We start from the raw sequence: 18,814 nt of genomic DNA on the forward strand, positions 1-18,814 counted from the left end.
GGCAAACAGGTTTTGAAGCTGTTTGAGCTAAGATTTTCAAGTTATTCACATAATGAAAACCTATACTTTGTTTCGGGCGAGTTCCCCCATTCAAATGCATGTAATCGTAGGAAACGCACTGTCTTGACGAAATAAAGCGTTTTTGTACAACTTCATATAAATAGCTGTAAGTCTTGATAGAAGAAGCATACACACATATTTAAGGCGTTATCTTATACAGTTCAAGATCCCCGTGCTGGGCAAACAGGTTTTGAAGCTGTTTGAGCCAAGATTTTCAAGTTATTCACATAATGAAAACCTATACTTTGTTTCGGCCGCATTCCCCCGTTCAAATGCATGTAATCGTAGGACACGCACTGTCTTGACGAAATAAAGCGTTTTTGTACAACTTCATATAAATAGCTGTAAGTTTTGATAGACGACTCAGACACACATATTTAAGGCGTTATCTAATACAGTTCAAGATCCCCGTGCTGGGCAAACAGGTTTTGAAGCTGTTTGAGCTAAGATTTTCAAGTTATTCACATAATGAAAACCTATACTTTGTTTCGGGCGAGTTCCCCATTCAAATGCATGTAATCGTAGGAAACGCACTGTCTTGACGAAATAAAGCGTTTTTGTACAACTTCATATAAATAGCTGTAAGTCTTGATAGAAGAAGCATACACACATATTTAAGGCGTTATCTTATACAGTTCAAGATCCCCGTGCTGGGCAAACAGGTTTTGAAGCTGTTTGAGCTAAGTTTTTCAAGTTATTCACATAATGAAAACCTATACTTTGTTTCGGGCGAGTTCCCCCATTCAAATGCATGTAATCGTAGGAAACGCACTGTCTTGACGAAATAAAGCGTTTTTGTACAACTTCATATAAATAGCTGTAAGTTTTGATAGACGACTCAGACAAACATATTTAAGGCGTTATCTTATACAGTTCAATATCCCCGTGCTGGGCAAACAGGTTTTGAAGCTGTTTGAGCTAAGATTTTCAAGTTATTCACATAATGAAAACCTATACTTTGTTTCGGGCGAGATCCCCCATTCAAATGCATGTAATCGTAGGAAACGCACTGTCTTGACGAAATAAAGCGTTTTTGTAAAACTTCATATAAATAGCTGTAAGTTTTGATAGACGACTCAGACACACATATTTACGGCGTTATCTTATACAGTTCAAGATCCCCGTGCTGGGCAAACAGGTTTTGAAGCTGTTTGAGCTAAGATTTTCAAGTTATTCACATGATGAAAACCTATACTTTGTTTCGGCCGCATTCCCCCGTTCAAATGCATGTAATCGTAGGACACGCACTGTCTTGACGAAATAAAGCGTTTTTGTACAACTTCATAAAAATAGCTGTAAGTCTTGATAGAAGAGTCAGACACACATATTTACGGCGTTATCTTATACAATTCAAGATCTCCGTGCTGGACAAACAGGTTTTGAAGCTGTTTGAGCTAAGATTTTCAAGTTATTCACATAATGAAAAGCTATACTTTGTTTCGGCCGCATTCCCCCATTCAAATGCATGTAATCGTAGGACACGCACTGTCTTGACGAAATAAAGCGTTTTTGTACAACTTCATATAAATAGCTGTAAGTCTTGATAGAAGAAGCATACACACATATTTAAGGCGTTATCTTATACAGTTCAAGATCCCCGTGCTGGGCAAACAGGTTTTGAAGCTGTTTGAGCTAAGTTTTTCAAGTTATTCACATAATGAAAAGCTATACTTTGTTTCGGCCGCATTCCCCCATTCAAATGCATGTAATCGTAGGACACGCACTGTCTTGACGAAATAAAGCGTTTTTGTACAACTTCATATAAATAGCTGTAAGTCTTGATAGAAGAAGCATACACACATATTTAAGGCGTTATCTTATACAGTTCAATATCCCCGTGCTGGGCAAACAGGTTTTGAAGCTGTTTGAGCTAAGATTTTCAAGTTATTCACATAATGAAAACCTATACTTTGTTTCGGGCGAGATCCCCCATTCAAATGCATGTAATCGTAGGAAACGCACTGTCTTGACGAAATAAAGCGTTTTTGTAAAACTTCATATAAATAGCTGTAAGTTTTGATAGACGACTCAGACACACATATTTACGGCGTTATCTTATACAGTTCAAGATCCCCGTGCTGGGCAAACAGGTTTTGAAGCTGTTTGAGCTAAGATTTTCAAGTTATTCACATGATGAAAACCTATACTTTGTTTCGGCCGCATTCCCCCGTTCAAATGCATGTAATCGTAGGACACGCACTGTCTTGACGAAATAAAGCGTTTTTGTACAACTTCATAAAAATAGCTGTAAGTCTTGATAGAAGAGTCAGACACACATATTTACGGCGTTATCTTATACAATTCAAGATCTCCGTGCTGGACAAACAGGTTTTGAAGCTGTTTGAGCTAAGATTTTCAAGTTATTCACATAATGAAAACCTATACTTTGTTTCGGGCGAGTTCCCCCATTCAAATGCATGTAATCGTAGGAAACGCACTGTCTTGACGAAATAAAGCGTTTTTGTAAAACTTCATATAAATAGCTGTAAGTTTTGATAGACGACTCAGACACACATATTTACGGCGTTATCTTATACAGTTCAAGATCCCCGTGCTGGGCAAACAGGTTTTGAAGCTGTTTGAGCTAAGATTTTCAAGTTATTCACATGATGAAAACCTATACTTTGTTTCGGCCGCATTCCCCCGTTCAAATGCATGTAATCGTAGGACACGCACTGTCTTGACGAAATAAAGCGTTTTTGTACAACTTCATATAAATAGCTGTAAGTCTTGATAGAAGAGTCAGACACACATATTTACGGCGTTATCTTATACAATTCGAGATCTCCGTGCTGGACAAACAGGTTTTGAAGCTGTTTGAGCTAAGATTTTCAAGTTATTCACATAATGAAAACCTATACTTTGTTTCGGCCGCATTCCCCCATTCAAATGCATGTAATCGTAGGACACGCACTGTCTTGACGAAATAAAGCGTTTTTGTACAACTTCATATAAATAGCTGTAAGTTTTGATAGACGACTCAGACACACATATTTAAGGCGTTATCTAATACAGTTCAAGATCCCCGTGCTGGGCAAACAGGTTTTGAAGCTGTTTGAGCTAAGATTTTCAAGTTATTCACATAATGAAAACCTATACTTTGTTTCGGGCGAGTTCCCCATTCAAATGCATGTAATCGTTGGAAACGCACTGTCTTGACGAAATAAAGCGTTTTTGTACAACTTCATATAAATAGCTGTAAGTCTTGATAGAAGAAGCATACACACATATTTAAGGCGTTATCTTATACAGTTCAAGATCCCCGTGCTGGGCAAACAGGTTTTGAAGCTGTTTGAGCTAAGATTTTCAAGTTATTCACATAATGAAAACCTATACTTTGTTTTGGGCGTATTCCCCCATTCAAATGCATGTAATCGTAGGAAACGCACTGTCTTGACGAAATAAAGCGTTTTTGTACAACTTCATATAAATAGATGTAGTTTTGATAGACGACTCAGACACACATATTTAAGGCGTTACCTAATACAGTTCAGGATCCCCGTGCTGGGCACACAGGTTTTGAAGCTGTTTGAGCTAAGATTTTCAAGTTATTCACATAATGAAAACCTATACTTTGTTTCGGGCGAGTTCCCCCATTCAAATGCATGTAATCGTAGGAAACGCACTGTCTTGACGAAATAAAGCGTTTTTGTACAACTTCATATAAATAGCTGTAAGTCTTGATAAAAGAAGCATACACACATATTTAAGGCGTTATCTTATACAGTTCAAGATCCCCGTGCTGGGCAAACAGGTTTTGAAGCTGTTTGAGCTAAGATTTTCAAGTTATTCACATAATGAAAACCTATACTTTGTTTCGGCCGCATTCCCACGTTCAAATGCATGTAATCGTAGGAAACGCACTGTCTTGACGAAATAAAGCGTTTTTGTACAACTTCATATAAATAGCTGTAAGTTTTGATAGACGACTCAGACACACATATTTAAGGCGTTATCTAATACAGTTCAAGATCCCCGTGCTGGGCAAACAGGTTTTGAAGCTGTTTGAGCTAAGATTTTCAAGTTATTCACATAATGAAAACCTATACTTTGTTTCGGGCGAGTTCCCCATTCAAATGCATGTAATCGTAGGAAACGCACTGTCTTGACGAAATAAAGCGTTTTTGTACAACTTCATATAAATAGCTGTAAGTCTTGATAGAAGAAGCATACACACATATTTAAGGCGTTATCTTATACAGTTCAAGATCCCCGTGCTGGGCAAACAGGTTTTGAAGCTGTTTGAGCTAAGTTTTTCAAGTTATTCACATAATGAAAACCTATACTTTGTTTCGGGCGAGTTCCCCATTCAAATGCATGTAATCGTAGGAAACGCACTGTCTTGACGAAATAAAGCGTTTTTGTAAAACTTCATATAAATAGCTGTAAGTTTTGATAGACGACTCAGACACACATATTTACGGCGTTATCTTATACAGTTCAAGATCCCCGTGCTGGGCAAACAGGTTTTGAAGCTGTTTGAGCTAAGATTTTCAAGTTATTCACATAATGAAAACCTATACTTTGTTTCGGGCGAGTTCCCCATTCAAATGCATGTAATCGTAGGAAACGCACTGTCTTGACGAAATAAAGCGTTTTTGTACAACTTCATATAAATAGCTGTAAGTCTTGATAGAAGAAGCATACACACTTATTTTAGGCGTTATCTTATTCAGTTCAAGATCCCCGTGCTGGGCAAACAGGTTTTGAAGCTGTTTGAGCTAAGATTTTCAAGTTATTCACATAATGAAAACCTATACTTTGTTTCGGCCGCATTCCCCCGTTCAAATGCATGTAATCGTAGGACACGCACTGTCTTGACGAAATAAAGCGTTTTTGTACAACTTCATATAAATAGCTGTAAGTTTTGATAGACGACTCAGACACACATATTTAAGGCGTTATCTTATACAGTTCAAGATCCCCGTGCTGGGCAAACAGGTTTTGAAGCTGTTTGAGCTAAGATTTTCAAGTTATTCACATAATGAAAACCTATACTTTGTTTCGGGCGAGTTCCCCATTCAAATGCATGTAATCGTAGGAAACGCACTGTCTTGACGAAATAAAGCGTTTTTGTACAACTTCATATAAATAGCTGTAAGTCTTTATAGAAGAAGCATACACACTTATTTAAGGCGTTATCTTATACAGTTCAAGATCCCCGTGCTGGGCAAACAGGTTTTGCAGCTGTTTCAGCTAAGATTTTAAAGTTATTCACATAATGAAAACCTATACTTTGTTTCGGGCGAGTTCCCCATTCAAATGCATGTAATCGTAGGAAACGCACTGTCTTGACGAAATAAAGCGTTTTTGTACAACTTCATATAAATAGCTGTAAGTCTTGATAGAAGAAGCATACACACATATTTAAGGCTTTATCTTATACAGTTCAAGATCCCCGTGCTGGGCAAACAGGTTTTGAAGCTGTTTGAGCCAAGATTTTCAAGTTATTCACATAATGAAAACCTATACTTTGTTTCGGGCGAGTTCCCCATTCAAATGCATGTAATCGTAGGAAACGCACTGTCTTGACGAAATAAAGCGTTTTTGTACAACTTCATATAAATAGCTGTAAGTCTTGATAGAAGAAGCATACACACATATTTAAGGCGTTATCTTATACAGTTCAAGATCCCCGTGCTGGGCAAACAGGTTTTGAAGCTGTTTGAGCTAAGATTTTCAAGTTATTCACATAATGAAAACCTATACTTTGTTTCGGGCGGGTTCCCCATTCAAATGCATGTAATCGTAGGAAACGCACTGTCTTGACGAAATAAAGCGTTTTTGTACAACTTCATATAAATAGCTGTAAGTCTTGATAGAAGAAGCATACACACTTATTTAAGGCGTTATCTTATACAGTTCAAGATCCCCGTGCTGGGCAAACAGGTTTTGAAGCTGTTTGAGCTAAGATTTTCAAGTTATTCACATAATGAAAACCTATACTTTGTTTCGGGCGAGTTCCCCATTCAAATGCATGTAATCGTAGGAAACGCACTGTCTTGACGAAATAAAGCGTTTTTGTACAACTTCATATAAATAGCTGTAAGTCTTGATAGAAGAAGCATACACACTTATTTAAGGCGTTATCTTATACAGTTCAAGATCCCCGTGCTGGGCAAACAGGTTTTGAAGCTGTTTGAGCTAAGATTTTCAAGTTATTCACATAATGAGAACCTATACTTTGTTTCGGGCGAGTTCCCCATTCAAATGCATGTAATCGTAGGAAACGCACTGTCTTGACGAAATAAAGCGTTTTTGTACAACTTCATATAAATAGCTGTAAGTTTTGATAGACGACTCAGACACACATATTTAAGGCGTTATCTTATACAGTTCAATATCCCCGTGCTGGGCAAACAGGTTTTGAAGCTGTTTGAGCAAAGATTTTCAAGTTATTCACATAATGAAAACCTATACTTTGTTTCGGGCGAGTTCCCCATTCAAATGCATGTAATCGTAGGAAACGCACTGTCCTGACGAAATAAAGCGTTTTTGTACCACTTCATATAAATAGCTGTAAGTCTTGATAGAAGAAGCATACACACATATTTAAGGCGTTATCTTATACAGTTCAAGATCCCCGTGCTGGGCAAACAGGTTTTGAAGCTGTTTGAGCTAAGATTTTCAAGTTATTCACATAATGAAAACCTATACTTTATTTCGGGCGGGTTCCCCATTCAAATGCTTTTAATCGTAGGAAACGCACTGTCTTGACGAAATAAAGCGTTTTTGTACAACTTCATATAAATAGCTGTAAGTCTTGATAGAAGAAACATACACACATATTTACGGCGTTATCTTATACAGTTCGAGATCCCCGTGCTGGGCAAACAGGTTTTGAAGCTGTTTGAGCTAAGATTTTCAAGTTATTCACATAATGAAAACCTATACTTTGTTTCGGGCGAGTTCCCAATTCAAATGCATGTAATCGTAGGAAACGCACTGTCTTGACGAAATAAAGCGTTTTTGTACAACTTCATATAAATAGCTGTAAGTCTTGATAGAAGAAGCATACACACTTATTTAAGGCGTTATCTTATACAGTTCAAGATCCCCGTGCTGGGCAAACAGGTTTTGAAGCTGTTTGAGCTAAGATTTTCAAGTTATTCACATAATGAAAACCTATACTTTGTTTCGGGCGAGTTCCCCATTCAAATGCATGTAATCGTAGGAAACGCACTGTCTTGACGAAATAAAGCGTTTTTGTACAACTTCATATAAATAGCTGTAAGTTTTGACAGACGACTCAGACACACATATTTAAGGCGTTATCTTATACAGTTCAATATCCCCGTGCTGGGCAAACAGGTTTTGAAGCTGTTTGAGCTAAGATTTTCAAGTTATTCACATAATGAAAACCTATACTTTGTTTCGGGGGAGTTCCCCATTCAAATGCATGTAATCGTAGGAAACGCACTGTCTTGACGAAATAAAGCGTTTTTGTACAACTTCATATAAATAGCTGTAAGTCTTGATAGAAGAAGCATACACACATATTTAAGGCGTAATCTTATACAGTTCAAGATCCCCGTGCTGGGCAAACAGGTTTTGAAGCTGTTTGAGCTAAGATTTTCAAGTTATTCACATAATGAAAACCTATACTTTGTTTCGGGCGAGTTCCCCATTCAAATGCATGTAATCATAGGAGACGCACTGTCTTGACAAAATAAAGCGTTTTTTTGCAACTTCACATAAATAGCTGTAAGTTTTGATAGACGACTCAGACACACATATTTAAGGCGTTATCTTATACAGTTCAATATCCCCGTGCTGGGCAAACAGGTTTTGAAGCTGTTTGAGCTAAGATTTTCAAGTTATTCACATAATGAAAACCTATACTTTGTTTCGGGCGAGTTCCCCATTCAAATGCATGTAATCGTAGGAAACGCACTGTCTTGACGAAATAAAGCGTTTTTGTACAACTTCATATAAATAGCTGTAAGTCTTGATAGAAGAAGCATACACACTTATTTAAGGCGTTATCTTATACAGTTCAAGACCCCCGTGCTGGGCAAACAGGTTTTGAAGCTGTTTGAGCTAAGATTTTCAAGTTATTCACATAATGAAAACCTATACTTTGTTTCGGGCGAGTTCCCAATTCAAATGCATGTAATCGTAGGAAACGCACTGTCTTGACGAAATAAAGCGTTTTTGTACAACTTCATATAAATAGCTGTAAGTCTTGATAGAAGAAGCATACACACTTATTTAAGAAGTTATCTTATACAGTTCAAGATCCCCGTGCTGGGCAAACAGGTTTTGAAGCTGTTTGAGCTAAGATTTTCAAGTTGTTCACATAATGAAAACCTATACTTTGTTTCGGGCGAGTTCCCCATTCAAATGCATGTAATCGTAGGAAACGCACTGTCTTGACGAAATAAAGCGTTTTTGTACAACTTCATATAAATAGCTGTAAGTTTTGACAGACGACTCAGACACACATATTTAAGGCGTTATCTTATACAGTTCAATATCCCCGTGCTGGGCAAACAGGTTTTGAAGCTGTTTGAGCTAAGATTTTCAAGTTATTCACATAATGAAAACCTATACTTTGTTTCGGGCGAGTTCCCCATTCAAATGCATGTAATCGTAGGAAACGCACTGTCTTGACGAAATAAAGCGTTTTTGTACAACTTCATATAAATAGCTGTAAGTCTTGATAGAAGAAGCATACACACATATTTAAGGCGTTATCTTATACAGTTCAAGATCCCCGTGCTGGGCAAACAGGTTTTGAAGCTGTTTGAGCTAAGATTTTCAAGTTATTCACATAATGAAAACCTATACTTTGTTTCGGGCGGGTTCCCCATTCAAATGCATGTAATCGTAGGAAACGCACTGTCTTGACGAAATAAAGCGTTTTTGTACAACTTCATATAAATAGCTGTAAGTCTTGATAGAAGAAGCATACACACATATTTAAGGCGTTATCTTATACAGTTCAAGATCCCCGTGCTGGGCAAACAGGTTTTGAAGCTGTTTGAGCTAAGATTTTCAAGTTATTCACATAATGAAAACCTATACTTTGTTTCGGGCGGGTTCCCCATTCAAATGCATGTAATCGTAGGAAACGCACTGTCTTGACGAAATAAAGCGTTTTTGTACAACTTCATATAAATAGCTGTAAGTCTTGATAGAAGAAGCATACACACATATTTAAGGCGTTATCTTATACAGTTCAAGATCCCCGTGCTGGGCAAACAGGTTTTGAAGCTGTTTGAGCTAAGATTTTCAAGTTATTCACATAATGAAAACCTATACTTTGTTTCGGGCGAGTTCCCCATTCAAATGCATGCAATCGTAGGAAACGCACTGTCTTGACGAAATAAAGCGTTTTTGTACAACTTCATATAAATAGCTGTAAGTTTTGATAGACGACTCAGACACACATATTTAAGGCTTTATCTTATACAGTTCAAGATCCCCGTGCTGGGCAAACAGGTTTTGAAGCTGTTTGAGCTAAGATTTTCAAGTTATTCAAATGATGAAAACCTATACTTTGTTTCGGGCGAGTTCCCCATTCAAATGCATGTAATCGTAGGAAACGCACTGTCTTGACGAAATAAAGCGTTTTTGTACAACTTCATATAAATAGCTGTAAGTCTTGATAGAAGAAGCATACACACATATTTAAGGCGTTATCTTATACAGTTCAAGATCCCCGTGCTGGGCAAACAGGTTTTGAAGCTGTTTGAGCTAAGAATTTCAAGTTATTCACATAATGAAAACCTATACTTTGTTTCGGGCGAGTTCCCCATTCAAATGCATGTAATCGTAGGAAACGCACTGTCTTGACGAAATAAAGCGTTTTTGTACAACTTCATATAAATAGCTGTAAGTCTTGATAGAAGAAGCATACACACATATTTAAGGCGTTATCTTATACAGTTCAAGATCCCCGTGCTGGGCAAACAGGTTTTGAAGCTGTTTGAGCTAAGATTTTCAAGTTATTCAAATGATGAAAACCTATACTTTGTTTCGGGCGAGTTCCCCATTCAAATGCATGTAATCGTAGGAAACGCACTGTCTTGACGAAATAAAGCGTTTTTGTACAACTTCATATAAATAGCTGTAAGTCTTGATAGAAGAAGCATACACACATATTTAAGGCGTTATCTTATACAGTTCAAGATCCCCGTGCTGGGCAAACAGGTTTTGAAGCTGTTTGAGCTAAGATTTTCAAGTTATTCACATAATGAAAACCTATACTTTGTTTCGGGCGAGTTCCCCATTCAAATGCATGTAATCGTAGGAAACGCACTGTCTTGACGAAATAAAGCGTTTTTGTACAACTTCACATAAATAGCTGTAAGTTTTGATAGACGACTCAGACACACATATTTAAGGCTTTATCTTATACAGTTCAAGATCCCCGTGCTGGGCAAACAGGTTTTGAAGCTGTTTGAGCTAAGATTTTCAAGTTATTCACATAATGAAAACCTATACTTTGTTTCGGGCGAGTTCCCCATTCAAATGCATGTAATCGTAGGAAACGCACTGTCTTGACGAAATAAAGCGTTTTTGTACAACTTCATATAAATAGCTGTAAGTCTTGATAGAAGAAGCATACACACATATTTAAGGCGTTATCTTATACAGTTCAAGATCCCCGTGCTGGGCAAACAGGTTTTGAAGCTGTTTGAGCTAAGATTTTCAAGTTATTCACATAATGAAAACCTATACTTTGTTTCAGGCGAGTTCCCCATTCAAATGCATGTAATCGTAGGAAACGCACTGTCTTGACGAAATAAAGCGTTTTTGTACAACTTCATATAAATAGCTGTAAGTTTTGATAGACGACTCAGACACACATATTTAAGGCTTTATCTTATACAGTTCAAGATCCCCGTGCTGGGCAAACAGGTTTTGAAGCTGTTTGAGCTAAGATTTTCAAGTTATTCACATAATGAAAACCTATACTTTGTTTCGGGCGAGTTCCCCATTCAAATGCATGTAATCGTAGGAAACGCACTGTCTTGACGAAATAAAGCGTTTTTGTACAACTTCATATAAATAGCTGTAAGTCTTGATAGAAGAAGCATACACACATATTTAAGGCGTTATCTTATACAGTTCAAGATCCCCGTGCTGGGCAAACAGGTTTTGAAGCTGTTTGAGCTAAGATTTTCAAGTTATTCACATAATGAAAACCTATACTTTGTTTCGGGCGAGTTCCCCATTCAAATGCATGTAATCGTAGGAAACGCACTGTCTTGACGAAATAAAGCGTTTTTGTACAACTTCATATAAATAGCTGTAATTTTTGATAGACGACTCAGACACACATATTTAAGGCTTTATCTTATACAGTTCAAGATCCCCGTGCTGGGCAATTAGGTTTTGAAGCTGTTTGAGCTAAGATTTTCAAGTTATTCACATAATGAAAACCTATACTTTGTTTCGGGCGAGTTCCCCATTCAAATGCATGTAATCGTAGGAAACGCACTGTCTTGACGAAATAAAGCGTTTTTGTACAACTTCATATAAATAGCTGTAAGTCTTGATAGAAGAAGCATACACACTTATTTACGGCGTTATCTTATACAGTTCAAGATCCCCGTGCTGGGCAAACAGGTTTTGAAGCTGTTTGAGCTAAGATTTTCAAGTTATTCACATAATGAAAACCTATACTTTGTTTCGGGCGAGTTCCCCATTCAAATGCATGTAATCGTAGGAAACGCACTGTCTTGACGAAATAAAGCGTTTTTGTACAACTTCATATAAATAGCTGTAAGTTTTGATAGACGACTCAGACACACATATTTAAGGCTTTATCTTATACAGTTCAAGATCCCCGTGCTGGGCAAACAGGTTTTGAAGCTGTTTGAGCTAAGATTTTCAAGTTATTCACATAATGAAAACCTATACTTTGTTTCGGGCGAGTTCCCCATTCAAATGCATGTAATCGTAGGAAACGCACTGTCTTGACGAAATAAAGCGTTTTTGTACAACTTCATATAAATAGCTGTAATTTTTGATAGACGACTCAGACACACATATTTAAGGCTTTATCTTATACAGTTCAAGATCCCCGTGCTGGGCAATTAGGTTTTGAAGCTGTTTGAGCTAAGATTTTCAAGTTATTCACATAATGAAAACCTATACTTTGTTTCGGGCGAGTTCCCCATTCAAATGCATGTAATCGTAGGAAACGCACTGTCTTGACGAAATAAAGCGTTTTTGTACAACTTCATATAAATAGCTGTAAGTTTTGATAGACGACTCAGACACACATATTTAAGGCGTTATCTTATACAGTTCAATATCCCCGTGCTGGGCAAACAGGTTTTGAAGCTGTTTGAGCCAAGATTTTCAAGTTATTCACATAATGAAAACCTATACTTTGTTTCGGGCGAGTTCCCCATTCAAATGCATGTAATCGTAGGAAACGCACTGTCTTGACGAAATAAAGCGTTTTTGTACAACTTCATATAAATAGCTGTAAGTTTTGATAGACGACTCAGACACACATATTTACGGTGTTATCTTATACAGTTCAAGATCCCCGTGCTGGGCAAACAGGTTTTGAAGCTGTTTGAGCTAAGATTTTCAAGTTATTCACATAATGAAAACCTATACTTTGTTTCGGGCGAGTTCCCCATTCAAATGCATGTAATCGTAGGAAACGCACTGTCTTGACGAAATAAAGCGTTTTTGTACAACTTCATATAAATAGCTGTAAGTTTTGATAGACGACTCAGACACACATATTTAAGGCTTTATCTTATACAGTTCAAGATCCCCGTGCTGGGCAAACAGGTTTTGAAGCTGTTTGAGCTAAGATTTTCAAGTTATTCACATAATGAAAACCTATACTTTGTTTCGGGCGAGTTCCCCATTCAAATGCATGTAATCGTAGGAAACGCACTGTCTTGACGAAATAAAGCGTTTTTGTACAACTTCATATAAATAGCTGTAATTTTTGACAGACGACTCAGACACACATATTTAAGGCTTTATCTTATACAGTTCAAGATCCCCGTGCTGGGCAAACAGGTTTTGAAGCTGTTTGAGCTAAGATTTTCAAGTTATTCACATAATGAAAACCTATACTTTGTTTCGGGCGAGTTCCCCATTCAAATGCATGTAATCGTAGGAAACGCACTGTCTTGACGAAATAAAGCGTTTTTGTACAACTTCATATAAATAGCTGTAAGTCTTGATAGAAGAAGCATACACACTTATTTACGGCGTTATCTTATACAGTTCAAGATCCCCGTGCTGGGCAAACAGGTTTTGAAGCTGTTTGAGCTAAGATTTTCAAGTTATTCACATAATGAAAACCTATACTTTGTTTCGGGCGAGTTCCCCATTCAAATGCATGTAATCGTAGGAAACGCACTGTCTTGACGAAATAAAGCGTTTTTGTACAACTTCATATAAATAGCTGTAAGGTTTGATAGACGACTCAGACACACATATTTAAGGCTTTATCTTATACAGTTCAAGATCCCCGTGCTGGGCAAACAGGTTTTGAAGCTGTTTGAGCTAAGATTTTCAAGTTATTCACATAATGAAAACCTATACTTTGTTTCGGGCGAGTTCCCCATTCAAATGCATGTAATCGTAGGAAACGCACTGTCTTGACGAAATAAAGCGTTTTTGTACAACTTCATATAAATAGCTGTAATTTTTGATAGACGACTCAGACACACATATTTAAGGCTTTATCTTATACAGTTCAAGATCCCCGTGCTGGGCAATTAGGTTTTGAAGCTGTTTGAGCTAAGATTTTCAAGTTATTCACATAATGAAAACCTATACTTTGTTTCGGGCGAGTTCCCCATTCAAATGCATGTAATCGTAGGAAACGCACTGTCTTGACGAAATAAAGCGTTTTTGTACAACTTCATATAAATAGCTGTAAGTCTTGATAGAAGAAGCATACACACTTATTTACGGCGTTATCTTATACAGTTCAAGATCCCCGTGCTGGGCAAACAGGTTTTGAAGCTGTTTGAGCTAAGATTTTCAAGTTATTCACATAATGAAAACCTATACTTTGTTTCGGGCGAGTTCCCCATTCAAATGCATGTAATCGTAGGAAACGCACTGTCTTGACGAAATAAAGCGTTTTTGTACAACTTCATATAAATAGCTGTAAGTTTTGATAGACGACTCAGACACACATATTTAAGGCTTTATCTTATATAGTTCAAGATCCCCGTGCTGGGCAAACAGGTTTTGAAGCTGTTTGAGCTAAGATTTTCAAGTTATTCACATAATGAAAACCTATACTTTGTTTCGGGCGAGTTCCCCATTCAAATGCATGTAATCGTAGGAAACGCACTGTCTTGACGAAATAAAGCGTTTTTGTACAACTTCATATAAATAGCTGTAATTTTTGATAGACGACTCAGACACACATATTTAAGGCTTTATCTTATACAGTTCAAGATCCCCGTGCTGGGCAATTAGGTTTTGAAGCTGTTTGAGCTAAGATTTTCAAGTTATTCACATAATGAAAACCTATACTTTGTTTCGGGCGAGTTCCCCATTCAAATGCATGTAATCGTAGGAAACGCACTGTCTTGACGAAATAAAGCGTTTTTGTACAACTTCATATAAATAGCTGTAAGTTTTGATAGACGACTCAGACACACATATTTAAGGCGTTATCTTATACAGTTCAATATCCCCGTGCTGGGCAAACAGGTTTTGAAGCTGTTTGAGCCAAGATTTTCAAGTTATTCACATAATGAAAACCTATACTTTGTTTCGGGCGAGTTCCCCATTCAAATGCATGTAATCGTAGGAAACGAACTGTCTTGACAAAATAAAGCGTTTTTGTACAACTTCATATAAATAGCTGTAAGTCTTGATAGAAGAAGCATACACACATATTTACGGCGTTATCTTATACAGTTCAAGATCCCCGTGCTGGGCAAACAGGTTTTGAAGCTGTTTGAGCTAAGATTTTCAAGTTATTCACATAATGAAAACCTATACTTTGTTTCGGGCGAGTTCCCCATTCAAATGCATGTAATCGTAGGAAACGCACTGTCTTGACGAAATAAAGCGTTTTTGTACAACTTCATATAAATAGCTGTAAGTTTTGATAGACGACTCAGACACACATATTTAAGGCTTTATCTTATACAGTTCAAGATCCCCGTGCTGGGCAAACAGGTTTTGAAGCTGTTTGAGCTAAGATTTTCAAGTTATTCACATAATGAAAACCTATACTTTGTTTCGGGCGAGTTCCCCATTCAAATGCATGTAATCGTAGGAAACGCACTGTCTTGACGAAATAAAGCGTTTTTGTACAACTTCATATAAATAGCTGTAAGTTTTGATAGACGACTCAGACACACATATTTAAGGCTTTATCTTATACAGTTCAAGATCCCCGTGCTGGGCAAACAGGTTTTGAAGCTGTTTGAGCTAAGATTTTCAAGTTATTCACATAATGAAAACCTATACTTTGTTTCGGGCGAGTTCCCCATTCAAATGCATGTAATCGTAGGAAACGCACTGTCTTGACGAAATAAAGCGTTTTTGTACAACTTCATATAAATAGCTGTAAGTCTTGATAGAAGAAGCATACACACTTATTTAAGGCGTTATCTTATACAGTTCAAGATCCCCGTGCTGGGCAAACAGGTTTTGAAGCTGTTTGAGCTAAGATTTTCAAGTTATTCACATAATGAAAACCTATACTTTGTTTCGGGCGAGTTCCCCATTCAAATGCATGTAATCGTAGGAAACGCACTGTCTTGACGAAATAAAGCGTTTTTGTACAACTTCATATAAATAGCTGTAAGTTTTGATAGACGACTCAGACACACATATTTAAGGCGTTATCTTATACAGTTCAATATCCCCGTGCTGGGCAAACAGGTTTTGAAGCTGTTTGAGCCAAGATTTTCAAGTTATTCACATAATGAAAACCTATACTTTGTTTCGGGCGAGTTCCCCATTCAAATGCATGTAATCGTAGGAAACGAACTGTCTTGACGAAATAAAGCGTTTTTGTACAACTTCATATAAATAGCTGTAAGTCTTGATAGAAGAAGCATACACACATATTTACGGCGTTATCTTATACAGTTCGAGATCCCCGTGCTGGGCAAACAGGTTTTGAAGCTGTTTGAGCTAAGATTTTCAAGTTATTCACATAATGAAAACCTATACTTTGTTTCGGGCGAGTTCCCCATTCAAATGCATGCAATCGTAGGCAACGCACTGTCTTGACGAAATAAAGCGTTTTTGTACAACTTCATATAAATAGCTGTAAGTTTTGATAGACGACTCAGACACACATATTTAAGGCTTTATCTTATACAGTTCAAGATCCCCGTGCTGGGCAAACAGGTTTTGAAGCTGTTTGAGCTAAGATTTTCAAGTTATTCACATGATGAAAACCTATACTTTGTTTCGGGCGAGTTCCCCATTCAAATGCATGTAATCGTAGGAAACGCACTGTCTTGACGAAATAAAGCGTTTTTGTACAACTTCATATAAATAGCTGTAAGTCTTGATAGAAGAAGCATACACACATATTTAAGGCGTTATCTTATACAGTTCAAGATCCCCGTGCTGGGCAAACAGGTTTTGAAGCTGTTTGAGCTAAGATTTTCAAGTTATTCACATAATGAAAACCTATACTTTGTTTCGGGCGAGTTCCCCATTCAAATGCATGTAATCGTAGGAAACGCACTGTCTTGACGAAATAAAGCGTTTTTGTACAACTTCATATAAATAGCTGTAAGTTTTGATAGACGACTCAGACACACATATTTAAGGCTTTATCTTATACAGTTCAAGATCCCCGTGCTGGGCAAACAGGTTTTGAAGCTGTTTGAGCTAAGATTTTCAAGTTATTCACATAATGAAAACCTATACTTTGTTTCGGGCGAGTTCCCCATTCAAATGCATGTAATCGTAGGAAACGCACTGTCTTGACGAAATAAAGCGTTTTTGTACAACTTCATATAAATAGCTGTAAGTTTTGATAGACGACTCAGACACACATATTTAAGGCTTTATCTTATACAGTTCAAGATCCCCGTGCTGGGCAAACAGGTTTTGAAGCTGTTTGAGCTAAGATTTTCAAGTTATTCACATAATGAAAACCTATACTTTGTTTCGGGCGAGTTCCCCATTCAAATGCATGTAATCGTAGGAAACGCACTGTCTTGACGAAATAAAGCGTTTTTGTACAACTTCATATAAATAGCTGTAATTTTTGACAGACGACTCAGACACACATATTTAAGGCTTTATCTTATACAGTTCAAGATCCCCGTGCTGGGCAAACAGGTTTTGAAGCTGTTTGAGCTAAGATTTTCAAGTTATTCACATAATGAAAACCTATACTTTGTTTCGGGCGAGTTCCCCATTCAAATGCATGCAATCGTAGGAAACGCACTGTCTTGACGAAATAAAGCGTTTTTGTACAACTTCATATAAATAGCTGTAAGTTTTGATAGACGACTCAGACACACATATTTAAGGCTTTATCTTATACAGTTCAAGATCCCCGTGCTGGGCAAACAGGTTTTGAAGCTGTTTGAGCTAAGATTTTCAAGTTATTCACATAATGAAAACCTATACTTTGTTTCGGGCGAGTTCTCCATTCAAATGCATGTAATCGTAGGAAACGCACTGTCTTGACGAAATAAAGCGTTTTTGTACAACTTCATATAAATAGCTGTAATTTTTGATAGACGACTCAGACACACATATTTAAGGCTTTATCTTATACAGTTCAAGATCCCCGTGCTGGGCAATTAGGTTTTGAAGCTGTTTGAGCTAAGATTTTCAAGTTATTCACATAATGAAAACCTATACTTTGTTTCGGGCGAGTTCCCCATTCAAATGCATGTAATCGTAGGAAACGCACTGTCTTGACGAAATAAAGCGTTTTTGTACAACTTCATATAAATAGCTGTAAGTCTTGATAGAAGAAGCATACACACATATTTACGGCGTTATCTTATACAGTTCGAGATCCCCGTGCTGGGCAAACAGGTTTTGAAGCTGTTTGAGCTAAGATTTTCAAGTTATTCACATAATGAAAACCTATACTTTGTTTCGGGCGAGTTCCCCATTCAAATGCATGTAATCGTTGGAAACGCACTGTCTTGACGAAATAAAGCGTTTTTGTACAACTTCATATAAATAGCTGTAAGTCTTGATAGAAGAAGCATACACACATATTTAAGGCGTTATCTTATACAGTTCAAGATCCCCGTGCTGGGCAAACAGGTTTTGAAGCTGTTTGAGCTAAGTTTTTCAAGTTATTCACATAATGAAAACCTATACTTTGTTTCGGGCGAGTTCCCCATTCAAATGCATGTAATCGTAGGAAACGCACTGTCTTGACGAAATAAAGCGTTTTTGTACAACTTCATATAAATAGCTGTAAGTTTTGATAGACGACTCAGACACACATATTTAAGGCTTTATCTTATACAGTTCAAGATCCCCGTGCTGGGCAAACAGGTTTTGAAGCTGTTTGAGCTAAGATTTTCAAGTTATTCACATAATGAAAACCTATACTTTGTTTCGGGCGAGTTCCCCATTCAAATGCATGTAATCGTAGGAAACGCACTGTCTTGACGAAATAAAGCGTTTTTGTACAACTTCATATAAATAGCTGTAAGTTTTGATAGACGACTCAGACACACATATTTAAGGCTTTATCTTATACAGTTCAAGATCCCCGTGCTGGGCAAACAGGTTTTGAAGCTGTTTGAGCTAAGATTTTCAAGTTATTCACATAATGAAAACCTATACTTTGTTTCGG

Source organism: Neolamprologus brichardi, chromosome 4 (genome assembly GCF_056152115.1).
Source record: "Neolamprologus brichardi isolate AB-2024 chromosome 4, ASM5615211v1, whole genome shotgun sequence".
Classification (NCBI taxonomy): domain Eukaryota; kingdom Metazoa; phylum Chordata; class Actinopteri; order Cichliformes; family Cichlidae; genus Neolamprologus; species Neolamprologus brichardi.